General features: G+C 44.9%; 1 protein-coding gene across 13 annotated transcripts in view; it reads left to right on the forward strand.

Moving 5' to 3' along the window:
• The window catches only part of PLCE1 (phospholipase C epsilon 1), a 624,299-nt gene that overhangs the window by 496,153 nt on the left and 116,128 nt on the right, over positions 1 to 12,018 (forward strand). The window lies entirely within an intron of this gene.

The raw sequence follows: 12,018 nt of genomic DNA on the forward strand, positions 1-12,018 counted from the left end.
GGTGGCTTGAGGGGGGGACCCCTTGATTTAAGGGGTCCCCACTCCTCCAGGGTACACCGGCCAGGGGTGACAAGTTGGGGATTTAATGCCACGGCCGCAGGGACCAGTATAAAAGTGTCCCCCGGCTGTGGCATTATCTCTCCAGCTAGTGGAGCCCGGTGCTGGTGTTAAAAATACGGGGGACCCCTGCGCTTTTTGTCCCCCGTATTTTTGCACCAGGACCGGACGCAGAGCCCGGTGCTGGTTGTAAAAATACGGGGGATCCCCTGTCAATTCCCCCCCCCGTATTTTTACAACCAGGACCGGCTCAAAGAGCCAGAGGCTGGTTATGCTTAGGAGGGGGGACCCCACACAATTGTTTTCAAGATTTTTAACCCATTCCCACCCCTTACCACTGAAAAACATGCTCTGATCTCTTCATATTATTTTAGTCAGTAAAAAAAAAAATATATATTTTAAAAATATATAAATAATACTTGTGGCTCCTAAAAGACAAACCAAGTAGATAATCCCTTCTAATATAAATAGATATGCTATTAGCAACAAAAAACACACACAAAAAAACATGTTTTTAAAATGTTTTATTAGATTCCGCCACCAAAATGAGGCGGACTAAAATTGACGAAATGACTGTCGAAAAGCACTGTTGTCGAATCGACATTCTTCAATTGAATATACTTTTGTCGAAAAGCCGCATTTTTACCATTGCAGACATGTCGAATTTGACAACTGTCGAATTTCAAAAAGTCGAATCTGAAACGGACGTTTTTTTGTCGAAAAGTACTGTATTGCATTGTCAAATTTTTTTTTGTGTCGAAAATGCCCCGTTTTTCGACATTTGCGGCAATTCGACCGCAATTGCATATACCCCTATATATTTACTCTATAAAATATTTCACTGTAATTTGATAACTCAAATTTGCTTTTTGATCTTTTTGTGTACCTCATAAAGACTTTTCTCCTTTATTCAGATTGCTTATACATCCGTCTGTAGCTGCCTCCCACCCTATAGTTTTGATAAGATTTTTCCTAAACTGTTTATATAATTAAGAGGTCAATATTTAATAAATAGCTTTATGCTGCTTTCAGACATATGACCCCAGAATTTGCTTGGTCTAGCAACTGGCAAATTCCTGGGTCTCAGCTCTGTAACCATAGTCGGGAGAAGGGTCAGGGACCTGGAACTTGGTTCCGGGTTGTTCTCTTTCACACATGTAGAAATCCCGGGTTGTTGCACATTCACGTGCAAAAACCCGGGATTTAGCTGCATGTGTGAAAGTGGTATTATACAACTTTTCAGACATACTGTAAGACCCAGGAAATACATGGGTACAATCCAGGTCTATCAACCCAGGAGACCTCCATTCACATGACACCAAATACCCAAGAAATGCCCAGGTTGGATGCATTCACACAGAACCCAGGTCTGCTCTGGAATTTGGTGTGTATTTTAAGGGGACACTTTCATATATATTATTCAGCTTTTCATATATTAACATACCTCAGTGTCAGATCTGCCCTTATCATGTGTGTACTTCCTGTAAGTATATAGCATTTGCATAGTCTGCTGTGTAATAATCTAACTTTAGCTGGGTTATGTTATAGTCCTTAGCCAAACAGCCAATCAAACACTTTTCTTCCAACCCGGGTTTAAAAACCCATGTTTGATGCTTTCACCCTAAAGGCGGCTCAGGTCGCACATGGCAGAAACCCTTCTAGAGAGCAGGGTCATGGACCCAGGTCTTTCACCTGGGTCGTTTCTGTCCACACAACTCTGGTTGATGCTTGTTCACAGGCAAAAGCCCAGGTTTTTCCTTTGTGTCTGAAAGGGGTATAACACCCCTTTTCCACCAAAATCTGTGTCTGTACCGGGATTTCATACCCGACTTAGACCCCGTTTTCACTGCACTCTCATCCCGGGTCGCCTCCGTTTCCACTGAACCAGGGTAAGCCCAGCAAAGCCTGTGGATGTCATTAAAAATGTCCTTTATTTAAGCTTATAAAGATGTGTGCTCTGACCTGTGTGCCCAGCTCTCCAAGTACTCCTTGCCTGTGTGTGCCCAGCTCTCCCTTTAGGCCCTTTCTCAACAGCCTTTGCCAGTTTGGATGTTTTTTCTCTTGGTGATTATTATAGCCAGCGCCCTGGAAGACCCAATCAGCGGCTTTTGCAATTACATTGATCAAATATACAGAGTAAGAGCTGTTGTCACTGCAGTGTTACCTGGTTTTACCCGCTAAAAACCCTGCTCGAAGAACTCCTGGGTCAGTAGTCCGTGAAAGTGGAAAAAGATAATTATTAGCCACTATCATAGACAACTCTCTTTCTCCAGCTAATATTAGACCATTATTATGTATGCAAATGCATTTGGATTGTGAAAGGGTTTTCAGTTCAGACCTGTGGCAGGAACATCAGAAGGCTCTTTCCTTCAGCTACATAATTGTTTTTGCTCTGGAAGGCCTTGAAACTGTTCCAGAAGACAATTTTCAATACAAATGTGATCATTCTCTAAGACAATGCCAGTAATATTATTTGGAAAATCAAGAAGAAATTAAGAGTTCCTTTTAACTTTCAAAGATTATCCAATGCACATAGATACTCTTGCTGCAAGTTGGGAATATTCCCCAACATGTTGTGGATCTGGCAACTAAATGCAGAAAAATAGTCTAAAAGTTTAAATGTTGCATGTTAATGGGGGTGGGAACCTAAGGTAAATTTCAAGGCTAGAACATAGCTACAGTACGTTTAGCAGACTCCCACAGCTGTAATGATACCTAGTAGTTTGGAAAGTATCATTTTCTTCTATTAGTCACGGATATCAAAACTTATTTACACTCCCACGGTGTAACCTTCATAGTGCGCCCAACATGGCTGCCTCATCTGGTACATTTGTGGATGAGATTAAAATACATCGTCCTGATAGTTTTGTTGGTACCCTACTCTGAATCTTAGGACGCTGCAATCACCCCCATTTTGTGTCTTCTCTTCTAGACTATTTCACCCAGGGTAATCCTACGCAGTGTGCCCAAGATGGCACCCTGTGAGGGTGGAATACACAACCCATGGAAGTTATTACCCAAAATGCCTACACCAATCCTGCATTATGATTACTCTATGCGTTCTAGGTTTTTATTTTTATGTCTGTGTGGCCTGTGTATTGCTGTATTAATCTCCTGTATTACGTTTATTGTATTGATGTCTGTAAAGCGCCTTGAGTCCTGTTTGGAGAAAGAGCGCTATTTTATATATATATATATATATATATATATATATATATATATATATATAATGTGTAATTATTATTAGTAACTCTGTTCATGAACCCATTATAATTTTTGGTTCACATCACATTATAAATGAGTTCAAGATGGCGCCGCCGATGGCTGCCTCGGTGCTGCTCTGCCAAGCAGCCTTTTTTTTTTACATGTATAATATGTCTAATATGTCGAGTCTATCGTACAGTTGCAATGTGCAGTATGAACTCATACATGTAATGCTTGTAATGTATGCTACATTCTTCCCCTTTCTTATTCTATTTATTCCTCCTTAATGTTGCTGCTTGGCAATGCATTGTACCACAAAAAAATCCTCGTGTACGTGAGTACACCTGGCCAATAAAGCTGATTCTGATTCTTCTGATTATAAATGATATGGGCATTACACTATAGTTCTCTAGATCCATCCAACAGGCTAAGTTAAGGGAAGGAAACCAAATATATAAACTGGGACAGTTGTGCAAGCAGATAATATTGTAGCTACTGAATGCAGGAATACCTGTACCTTACTATGTGGACTGTGAGCCTAATTCAGTAAAGATTGCGGAGGAAACCAAATATATAAACTGGAACAGTTGTGCAAGCTGGTAATACTGTATTTACAGCATGCAGGGATATCTGTACCTTAATATGTGGACTGTGGGCCTAATGCAGTAAGGAATGCAATTGCAGAACTAATGTAATACTTTGCAATAAAATACAGGAGGAGGTGCATACCACCATTCTTCCTGCATTTGCGATGCAATCGCATCTGTGATGAACATTGCGTCCATCGGTTGTGATGTTCATCTGTGACGGCAGGTTGAGTAAGCCTGAGCTTACTTAGGCTTGCTATCACAGTGCAGCTTACGAGGCCAAGGAAACTACGTACGTGACGCAGTCCTAGACCTCACCACTCCCGGAAAATAGAGGTGACATGCACCCATTTTTCCCAACATCGGCCACCCACACCCTCCTCCGAACATCTCTGCCTGTCAATCAGGCATAGGCATTCACATCCCTGCGATGCAATCGAATGACCCGTTCTGCACGTGTGCAGTTTCCTGAACATTGGGAAACTGGAGTAAGGATCGCCCCTTACCGAATTAGGCCCTGTGGACTCGCATAAACTTCAGGTGGAAATTGGAATTGATTAAGATCTGTCCTATGAATGTATAGACCAGAAATACCTCTGATTTGTCGACGGCCAATATGGCTCCTTTTATTAGCTAGTTTGCTCCATTACATACAGATGAAGCACCTCCAGCATCTTTAGGACTGTGTCCTAATAAAATCTTCTACAGGTCAAAATGATGGTTCTTCAGGCATTTGACTGGCCCTGCCCCAGTGTATAAATCAACCAATCCACACAGGGTACATCTCCACGACAGGTCTACAAAGCTGATCATTCTTAGTTACCCATAAACACTCCAGTTACATCATGTTTAATCTTCAGCTCCATAAGTTACTCATTTGTGCATCCGTTTTGGAAGATATATTTCTCTAACGTCCTAAGTGGATGCTGGGGACTCCGTCAGGACCATGGGGAATAGCGGCTCCGCAGGAGACAGGGCACAAAAATAAAGCTTTAGGATTAGGTGGTGTGTACTGGCTCCTCCCCCTATGACCCTCCTCCAAGCCTCAGTTAGGTTTTTGTGCCCGTCCGAGCAGGGTGCAATCTAGGTGGCTCTCCTAAAGAGCTGCTTAGAAAAAGTTTTTAGGTTTTTTATTTTCAGTGAGTCCTGCTGGCAACAGGCTCACTGCATCGAGGGACTTAGGGGAGAGAATTTCAACTCACTTGCGTGCAGGATGGATTGGATTCTTAGGCTACTGGACACCATTAGCTCCAGAGGGAGTCGGAACACAGGTCTCACCCTGGGGTTCGTCCCGGAGCCGCGCCGCCGACCCCCCTTACAGATGCTGAAGATTGAAGGTCCGGAAACAGGCGGCAGAAGGCTCTTCAGTCTTCATGAAGGTAGCGCACAGCACTGCAGCTGTGCGCCATTGTTGTCACACACTTCACACCAAGCGGTCACGGAGGGTGCAGGGCGCTGCTGGGGGCGCCCTGGGCAGCAATATTTAATACCTTTATGGCAAAAGAATACATCACATATAGCCATTGAGGCTATATGTATGTATTTAACCCATGCCAGATATCTAAAACTCCGGGAGAAAAGCCAGCCGAAATAGGGGGCGGGGCTTATTCTCCTCAGCACACAGCGCCATTTTCCTGCTCAGCTCCGCTGTGAGGAAGGCTCCCAGGACTCTCCCCTGCACTGCACTACAGAAACAGGGTAAAACAGAGAGGGGGGGCATTTTTTGGCGATATTTTGATATATTTAAGCTGCTATAAGGAACAACACTTATATAAGGTTGTTCCCATATATATTATAGCGCTTGGGTGTGTGCTGGCAAACTCTCCCTCTGTCTCCCCAAAGGGCTAGTTGGGTCCTGTCTTCGATAAGAGCATTCCCTGTGTGTCTGCTGTGTGTCGGTACGTGTGTGTCGACATGTATGAGGACGATGTTGGTGTGGAGGCAGAGCAATTGCCGATAATGGTGATGTCACCCCCCAGGGAGTCGACACCGGAATGGATGGCTTTGTTTATGGAATTACGTGATAATGTCAGCACATTACAAAAATCAGTTGACGACATGAGACGGCCGGCAAACCAGTTAGTACCTGCCCAGGCGTCTCAGACACCGTCAGGGGCTGTAAAGCGCCCTTTACCTCAGTCGGTCGACACAGACCCAGACACAGACACTGAATCTAGTGTCGACGGTGATGAAACAAACGTATTTTCAAGTAGGGCCACACGTTATATGATCACGGCAATGAAGGAGGCTTTGCATATCTCTGATACTGCAAGTACCACAAAAAGGGGTATTATGTGGGGGGTGAAAAAACTACCTGTAGTTTTTCCTGAATCAGAGGAATTAAATGATGTATGTGATGAAGCGTGGGTTAACCCAGATAGAAAAGTGCTAATTTCAAAAAAGTTATTAGCATTATACCCTTTCCCGCCAGAGGTTAGGGCGCGCTGGGAAACACCCCTAGGGTGGATAAGGCGCTCACACGCTTATCAAAACAAGTGGCGTTACCGTCTCCTGATACGGCCGCCCTCAGGGATCCAGCTGATAGGAGACTGGAAACTACCCTAAAAAGTATATACACACATACTGGTGTTATACTGCGACCAGCCATCGCCTCAGCCTGGATGTGCAGTGCTGGGGTCGTCTGGTTGGATTCCCTGACTGAAAATATTGATACCCTGGATAGGGACAGTATTTTATTGACTATAGAGCAATTAAAGGATGCTTTCCTTTATATGCGAGATGCTCAGAGAGATATTTGCACTCTGGCATCGAGAGTAAATGCGATGTCCATATCTGCCAGAAGGAGTTTATGGACGCGACAGTGGTCAGGTGATGCGGATTCCAAACGACATATGGAAGTATTGCCGTATAAAGGGGAGGAATTATTTGGCGTCGGTCTATCGGATCTGGTGGCCACGGCAACTGCCGGAAAATCCACCTTTTTACCTCAGACCCCCTCCCAACAGAAAAAGACACCGTCTTTTCAGCCGCAGTCCTTTCGGTCCTATAAGAACAAGCGGACAAAAGGACAGTCATATCTGCCTCGGGGCAGAGGAAGGGGTAAGAGAGGGCAGCAAGCAGCCCCTGCCCAGGAACAGAAGCCCTCTCAGGGTTCTGCAAAGCCCTCAGCATGACGCTGGGGCCTTACAAGCGGACTCAGGAGCGGTGGGGGGTCGACTCAAGAATTTCAGCGCACAGTGGGCTTGCTCACAGGTGGACCCCTGGATCCTGCAGGTAGTATCTCAGGGTTACAGGTTGGAATTCGAGAAGTCTCCCCCTCGCAGGTTCCTAAAGTCTGCTTTGCCAACGTCTCCCTCAGACAGGGCGACGGTATTGGAAGCCATTCACAAGCTGTTTTCTCAGCAGGTGATAGTCAAGGTACCCCTCCTACAACAGGGAAAGGGGTATTACTCCACGCTATTTGTGGTACCGAAGCCGGACGGCTCGGTAAGACCTATTCTAAATCTGAAATCTTTGAACCTGTACATACAAAAATTCAAGTTCAAGATGGAGTCACTCAGAGCAGTGATAGCGAATCTGGAAGAAGGGGACTTTATGGTGTCCCTGGACATAAAGGATGCTTACCTGCATGTCCCAATTTGCCCTTCACATCAAGGGTACCTCAGGTTCGTGGTGCAAAACTGTCATTATCAGTTTCAGACGCTGCCGTTTGGATTGTCCACGGCACCTCGGGTCTTTACCAAGGTAATGGCCGAAATGATGATTCTTCTGCGAAGAAGAGGCGTATTAATTATCCCTTACTTGGACGATCTCCTGATAAGGGCAAGGTCCAGAGAACAGCTGGAGGACGGAGTAGCACTAACCCGACTAGTGCTGCAACAACACGGGTGGATTCTGAATTTTCCAAAATCTCAGTTGACCCCGACGACACGTCTGCTGTTCCTGGGAATGATTCTGGACACGGTTCAGAAAAAGGTGTTTCTTCCGGAGGAAAAAGCCAGGGAGTTATCCGAACTTGTCAGGAACCTCCTAAAACCAGGGAAAAGTGTCTGTGCATCAATGCACAAGAGTCCTGGGAAAGATGGTGGCTTCTTACGAAGCGATTCCATTCGGCAGATTCCACGCACAAACTTTTCAGTGGGATCTGCTGGACAAATGGTCCGGATCACATCTGCAGATGCATCAGCGGATAACCTTATCGCCACGGACAAAGGTGTCTCTTCTGTGGTGGTTGCAGAGTGCTCATCTGTTAGAGGGCCGCAGATCCGGCATACAGGACTGGGTCCTGGTGACCACGGATGCCAGTCTGAGAGGCTGGGGAGCGGTCACACAGGGAAGAAACTTCCAGGGAGTATGGTCAAGCCTGGAGATGTCTCTTCACATAAATATACTGGAGCTAAGAGCGATTTACAATGCTCTAAGTCTGGCAAAACCCCTGCTTCAGGGTCAGCCGGTGTTGATCCAGTCGGACAACATCACGGCAGTCGCCCACGTAAACAGACAGGGCGGCACAAGAAGCAGGACAGCAATGGCAGAAGCTGCAAGGATTCTTCGCTGGGCGGAAGATCATGTGATAGCACTGTCAGCAGTATTCATTCCGGGAGTGGAGAACTGGGAAGCAGACTTCCTCAGCAGACACGATCTACACCCGGGAGAGTGGGGACTTCATCCAGAAGTCTTCCACATGATTGTGAACCGTTGGGAAAAACCAATGGTGGATATGATGGCGTCCCGCCTCAACAAAAAACTGGACAGGTATTGCGCCAGGTCAAGAGACCCTCAGGCAATAGCTGTGGACGCTCTGGTAACACCGTGGGTGTTCCAGTCAGTGTATGTGTTCCCTCCTCTGCCTCTCATACCAAAAGTACTGAGAATTATACGGCAAAAGGGAGTAAGAACGATACTAGTGGCTCCGGATTGGCCAAGAAGAACTTGGTACCCGGAACTTCAAGAGATGCTCACGGAGGATCCGTGGCCTCTACCTCTAAGACGGGACCTGCTTCAGCAGGGACCGTGTCTATTCCAAGACTTACCGCGGCTGCGTTTGACGGCATGGCGGTTGAACGCCGAATTCTAAGGGAAAAAGGCATTCCGGAAGAGGTCATTCCTACACTGGTAAAAGCCAGGAAGGAGGTGACTGCACAACATTATCACCGCATTTGGAGGAAATATGTTGCATGGTGTGAGGCCAGGAAGGCCCCCACGGAGGAATTTCAACTGGGTCGATTCCTACATTTCCTGCAAACAGGATTGTCTATGGGCCTCAAATTGGGGTCCATTAAGGTTCAAATTTCGGCCCTGTCGATTTTCTTCCAGAAAGAATTGGCTTCAGTTCCTGAAGTCCAGACTTTTGTAAAAGGAGTACTACATATACAGCCCCGGTTGTGCCCCCAGTGGCACCGTGGGATCTTAATGTAGTCTTGGATTTTCTCAAATCCCATTGGTTTGAGCCGCTCAAATCGGTGGAGTTGAAGTATCTTACATGGAAAGTAACCATGCTACTGGCCCTGGCTTCAGCCAGGAGAGTATCAGAATTGGCGGCTTTATCATATAAGAGCCCATATCTGATTTTCCATACGGACAGGGCAGAACTGCGGACGCGTCCTCATTTTCTGCCTAAGGTGGTGTCAGCGTTTCACCTGAACCAGCCTATTGTGGTGCCTGCGGCTACTAACGATTTGGAGGATTCCAAGTTGTTGGACGTGGTCCGGGCATTGAAAATATATATTTCAAGAACGGCGGGAGTCAGAAAGTCTGACTCACTGTTTATATTGTATGCACCCAACAAGATGGGTGCTCCTGCTTCTAAGCAGACGATTGCTCGTTGGATTTGTAGCACAATTCAACTTGCACATTCTGTGGCAGGCTTGCCACAACCTAAATCTGTCAAGGCCCATTCCACAAGGAAAGTGGGCTCATCCTGGGCGGCTGCCCGGGGGGTCTCGGCATTACAACTCTGCCGAGCTGCTACTTGGTCAGGGGCAAACACGTTTGCAAAATTCTACAAATTTGATACCCTGGCTGAGGAGGACCTTGAGTTCTCTCATTCGGTGCTGCAGAGTCATCCGCCCTCTCCCGCCCGTTTGGGAGCTTTGGTATAATCCCCATGGTCCTGACGGAGTCTCCAGCATCCACTTAGGACGTTAGAGAAAATAAGAATTTACTTACCGATAATTCTATTTCTCGTAGTCCGTAGTGGATGCTGGGCGCCCATCCCAAGTGCGGATTGTCTGCAATACTTGTACATAGTTATTGTTACAAACAAATTCGGGTTGTTATTGTTGTGAGCCGTCTGTTCAGAGGCTCCTACGTTTGTCATACTGTTAACTGGGTTCAGATCACAAGTTATACGGTGTGGCTGGTATGAGTCTTACCCGGGATTCAATATCCTTCCTTATTGTGTACGCTCGTCCGGGCACAGTATCCTAACTGAGGCTTGGAGGAGGGTCATAGGGGGAGGAGCCAGTACACACCACCTAATCCTAAAGCTTTATTTTTGTGCCCTGTCTCCTGCGGAGCCGCTATTCCCCATGGTCCTGACGGAGTCCCCAGCATCCACTACGGACTACGAGAAATAGAATTATCGGTAAGTAAATTCTTATTTTAACAGTATTAACTCTTTAATCACACATTCTTACATTTTTGATAATGAAAGTGTAATGTCCTCAAGTTACAACATACAGTTGTATGAAGCGGCATTCTCTGTCCTAGGGAGCCGTACAGATCATGGACAGATGTGACTGCTAGGAACCTGTGGCAGTGCAGCTTGAGCTGGCAGGTTATGCTCTTGTCAGGGCATTTCAGTTAAGTCAGTCTGACACATTTTAATATGCTACACATTAGCTTATAGAATTCACAAGGCATAGAGTTTTCAAGGTGTACAGCAGTGGTTCCCAACCTTGGTCTTCAAGGAGCAGTAACAGTCTCCGGGTTTTAAGGATATCCATGCTTAAGCACAGGTTACTTAGGGGGTAATTCAAAGTTGATTGCAGTAGCAAATTTGTTAGCAGTTGGGCAAAACCATGTGCACTGCAGGTGTGGCAGATATAACATTTGCAGAGAGCGTTAGATTTGGGTTATTTTATTTCTGTGCAGGGTAAATACTGACTGCTTTATTTTTACACTATAATTTAGATTTCAGTTTGAACACACCACACCCAAATCTAACTCTCTGCACATGTTACATCTGCCCCCCCCCTGCAGTGCACATGGTTTTGCCCAACTGCTAACAAATTTGCTGCTGCGATCAACTCTGAATTAGGTCCAAAATTAGTACCTAAGCCAGTTTGATTATACCATTTGTGCACAAGCATGAATATCCTTAAAACCTGGACTGTTAGTGCTCCTTGGGGACCGAGTTTGGGAAACTCTGATCTATAGGAACATAATAATAAATATTTGTGGAAGTGGTATTTGATGATTTGCAGAAATAAAACTTTTTTAAAGCACCTACAGTTACATAAAATACAACAATCCTTGTAATAAAATGTTTGCTTTCTAATCCAGCACAGAAAATCGCAGCAAACACTGTTTATAAAGGTGCACACATGTGGTATGTCTATGGTAAAATGGTTGGAAAGGGAACAAAGAATGGTACAGAAGGTACTCCTTTAGTTCATAACAATCCTTCTATTTTGTGATGAAACTCATTATGTTCCTATTTCAGTTCCTTTCCAAAATCGTAAAGAAAGACATGAAAGTGTATCCCTGCCATAGAACTGAACTAAGGCATTGGCTTTCCTTAAAAGGGTAAAATGATTATTCTTTAAGAGCACAAGCCTTACTAAACATTCAGATAGTGTTTTGGTTCTTTTCCCGTAAAAATTAGTGAATAATGCCATTGAAATAATGTTTTCCTTTGTTTTAGATTGTCCTGCTAATACTTAACATTGTGTCTTTTCTTCTGACTTGTCCTGAACAATATTAACACATTCCTCTCATTTCTTTTCTGTTATTTTGAGTAATGATCAAATGGTGCCAGCATTTTTTTCCCCAAAAATATTTTATTCAACATTGGCAGAACTATTTTCAGAACATTCGCAGCTTATAAGCTTGTTATTGCTGTTAAATATTTCTAGCACGCCAGCTGTTTGTGTAGTTTTATGTGCTTGCCTTGTATATTAATATAATAGCAGTGTTATCAATTGTGGAAATGTAAAAATCCCATGTATTGCCCTTCAAACTGGGAAAGGCTATTTATATAGGATGT

This window comes from Pseudophryne corroboree, chromosome 3, assembly GCF_028390025.1.
Source record: "Pseudophryne corroboree isolate aPseCor3 chromosome 3, aPseCor3.hap2, whole genome shotgun sequence".
Taxonomy (NCBI): Eukaryota; Metazoa; Chordata; class Amphibia; order Anura; family Myobatrachidae; genus Pseudophryne; species Pseudophryne corroboree.